Source organism: Glycine max, chromosome 5, assembly GCF_000004515.6.
Source record: "Glycine max cultivar Williams 82 chromosome 5, Glycine_max_v4.0, whole genome shotgun sequence".
Lineage (NCBI taxonomy): Eukaryota > Viridiplantae > Streptophyta > Magnoliopsida > Fabales > Fabaceae > Glycine > Glycine max.
Genome location: NC_038241.2, coordinates 19,505,285 through 19,509,573, shown reverse-complemented (window position 1 = coordinate 19,509,573; position 4,289 = coordinate 19,505,285).

Genomic DNA, 4,289 nt, shown 5'->3' with positions numbered 1-4,289 from the left:
TCAGTTCCCATCATTCTAGGCAGACCCTTTATGAAAACTGCTAGAACTAAGATAGATGTTTATGCAGGCACACTATCCATGGAGTTTGGTGATATAACTGTTCATTTTAATATTCTGGATGCTATGAAATACCCATCTGAAGATCTTTCTGTATTTTGTGCTGAAATAATTGACCATGTTGTTGATGAATACATGACTGATCTTTATTCTAATCTGCATGCCTCTCACTCTTCATGCATTGAGTCTGAAATTGTACTTGATCATATGTCTGAATTTGATGCTAAGAGTGAATCTGAGAGTGAATTTGAGAGTGATATTGATTGCATGTCTGGTGGTGGTGTTTTACCTCTTGAGATTGATTTTATAGAGTCAGATAGGACTAACCATGTTTCAGGAAGTACACATACCTCTGACTTTCTTTATAAGGTAAAGGCTGAGAAACCATCTCCTTCTACCACTGTCCAGCCGACCACACCAGAATTGAAGCCTCAGCCATCAAATTTAAAATACGCTTACTTGGATGATAGCAAGAGTTTTCCAGTGATTATATCTGCCTCCCTTGTTGATGAGCAAGAGGAGAAGTTGTTGTCAGTTCTCAAGAAGCATAAGAAGGCTATAGGCTGGACCCTGGCGGACATTCCTGGTATTAGCCCATCCACATGTATGCATCGAATAAATTTAGAGGATGGAGCTAAACCAGTAAGACAGCCACAGAGAAGACTCAACCTGGTGATTCTTGATGTAGTGAAGAAGGAGATAACTAAGCTTTTGCAAGCTGGAATCATTTATCCTATCTCCGACAGCCAATGGGTGAGTCCCGTCCAGGTAGTCCCGAAGAAGACTGGCCTCACAGTGATAAAAAATGAGAAGGAAGAGCTAATTCCTACTCGGGTGCAGAACAATTGGAGAGTCTGCATTCACTATAGGAGGCTGAACCAGGTTACCAAAAAGGACCATTTTCCCCTGCCATTCATTGACCAGATTCTTGAATGCCTGGCAGGTAAATCTCACTACTGTTTCCTTGATGGTTTTTCTGGTTATATGCAAATTACTATTGCTCTTGAGGATCAGGAAAAGACCACATTCACCTGCCTCTTCGGCACTTTTGCCTATAGGAGGATGTCTTTCGGCCTGTGCAATGCCCCTGGTACCTTCCAGCGGTGCATGATTAGTATTTTCAGTGATTTTTTAGAAAATTGCATAGAGGAGTTTATGGATGATTTCACTGTATATGGATCCTCTTTTGATGGTTGTTTGGATAGTTTAGAAAAAGTTTTAAATAGACGCATTGAAACTAACCTTGTTCTAAATTTTGAAAAATGTCATTTTATGGTTGAGCAAGGTATAGTTTTAGGCCACATTATTTCCAATAAGGGTATTGAAGTAGATCCTGCAAAAATTTCTGTTATTTCACAATTGCCTTACCCCTCTTGTGTGTGAGAGGTGCGATCTTTTCTTGGTCATGCAGGATTCTACAGGTGCTTTATAAGGGATTTTAGCAAAGTAGCCCTTCCACTGTCCAACTTGTTGAAAAAGGAGGTGGATTTTGACTTTAATGACAGATGCAAAGAGGCTTTTGATTGCCTCAAAAGAGCGTTGACTACCACCCCCATCATCCAGGCACCCGATTGGACAGCCCCTTTTTTGAGCTTATGTGTGATGCATCAAATTATGCATTGGGGGCTGTCCTTGCTCAGAAAATTGATAAATTGCCCAGGGTGATATATTATGCTTCTAGGACTTTAGATGCTGCCCAAGCGAATTATACTACTACTGAGAAAGAGCTTCTAGCCATAGTTTTTGCTCTTGAAAAATTTCGATCTTATTTGCTTGGTACCCACATTATTGTTTACACTGACCATGCAGCTCTAAAGTACTTGTTGAAGAAGGTTGATTCTAAGCCTAGGTTGATCCGATGGATGCTCTGGCTCCAAGAGTTTGACTTGGAGATCCGTGATAGGAGCGGAGCACAAAATCTAGTTGCTGATCATTTGAGTCGGATCGAACGTGTATCAGATGCGGATTCACCCATTCGGGATGATTTCGCGGATAATCATTTGTATATACTGTATAGTATTTCTGACTCTCTTTCTACTCCCTGGTTTGCTAACATTGTCAATTATTTAGTTGCCTCTGTTTTTCCTCCCTTAGCATCTAAGGCCCAAAAAGATAAAATTAAAAGTGATGCTAAGCATTTTATTTGGGATGACCCCTACTTGTGGAAATTGTGCAGTGATCAGGTCATTAGACGGTGCATTCCAGATCATGAGACTGACTCAGTCCTGCAGTTCTGTCATTCTTCTGCACCGGGAGGTCATCTGGGTGTTCAAAGGACAGCTCGCAAAGTGCTTGATTGTGGTTTTTATTGGCCCACCATCTTTAAAGATGCGTGGAAGATCTGCAGCACTTGTGAGCAGTGTCAGAGAGCAGGAAATACACTTACATGGCGACAACAAATGCCTCAGCAACCTATGCTATTCTGTGAGGTGTTTGATGTCTGGGGTATAGATTTCATGGGCCCTTTTCCTGTCTCTTTTGGTTATGTTTACATTCTCCTTGCAGTTGACTATGTTTCAAAATGGGTGGAAGCCAAGCCTACTAGAACTAATGATGCTAAAGTTGTCGCAGACTTTGTCAGGTCTAATCTGTTTTGCAGGTTTGGAGTACCTAAAGCAATTGTTAGTGATCAAGGAACCCATTTTTGCAACAAGACAATGCATGCCCTGCTTAAAAATTACGGGGTGGTACACAGGGTATCCACACCATACCACCCCCAGACCAATGGACAGGCAGAAATTTCTAACCGAGAAATCAAGCGAATTTTAGAGAAGATTGTGCAACCAAGTAGGAAAGATTGGAGTACCAGGCTTGATGATGCTCTCTGGGCACATCGGACTGCTTACAAAGCACCCATAGGAATGTCTCCTTATCGGGTTGTCTTTGGAAAGGCATGTCATCTTCCAGTGGAAATTGAGCACAAAGCTTACTGGGCAGTGAAGACTTGCAACTTCTCTATGGATCAAGCTGGTGAGGAAAGAAAGTTGCAACTGAGTGAGTTAGATGAAATCCGCCTAGAAGCCTACGAGAATGCCAAGTTCTACAAAGAAAAGACCAAGAAGTTCCATGACAGCATGATAGTTAAAAAGGACTTCATGGTGGGGCAAAAAGTGTTATTGTATAATTCTAGGCTTGGACTCATGAGTGGTAAGTTGAGGTCTAAGTGGATTGGTCCTTTTGTTGTTACTAATGTTTTTCCTTATGGCACAGTTGAGATCAAAAGCGACTCCACAAACAAGAGCTTCAAGGTCAATGGACATCGACTTAAGCCATTCCTCACGAACCCTTCTTTAGTGGACGTAGTGGTGGAAGAGACTTCCTTACTCCACCCTACTCTTCCTCCACCATGACTTAGGGAGTTTTTCTTTTCCTATCTCCTTCTTTGCTTTTATTACACTTGTCTGATTCTCTTTGATGATTTAATTGTTTTTAATCTTTTAATTGTGCTACATTGAGGACAATGTGTTGTTTAAGTATGAGGGGGGGGGGGGGGGGAGTGTTCTTTGGTTTTGCTAGTTTTTTTGGTTTTTTTAATTTGTTAGTTGTGTTAATTTGTTAATGTTGTTAGTTTCGTCAGATTTTTAGTTTAATATTTTGGGTCAATTTTGTGTGCATGTACGACTTTGCATGTTTTTCTTTGAATTATAGGATATGTTCAAGAAATGGGTAATTGTTTTGAAAATAAAAGTTCTTGACATTTTGTGACTTGAAATCCTTGATTCTTCTCTACATGTCATGATAGTTTTGAAAGCTCAATTTGAAAGTGATGAGTTTACCTTTGTGAGAATTTGAGCCATCCATCATCATAATCATTTGGTGTGTTTTGCCCCATTGATTGCTTGCACAATAGCCTTGGCTTGATTCTTGTTGATGCGTCCTAATTCACATGCATATTTGGAAATGATTGAGGCAATTATGTTCTTATAAGCTTCTAGCCAAATGGACTTACCTTGAATTAATTCCTTTGATAGCCCTTTTGAGCCTTGTTTCCCTTTCCTTGTTTTGAAGCTCACTACAAGCCTTAAGTGAAAAACCATGATATCACCATATCCTTAAGGAATTTTGGAGCTTTGGAATTGTTTTGGGAATAAGTGTGGGGGGATTTTTGTTTCATTGGATAACTTGTTTTGTTGGCTATACTTCATGATGTATTTTGGGCCATACTTGATGTACATTGTATATTGGTTAAATGTTGGACATGTTGAATGAAATGTTGTTTCTCAAAGGATATA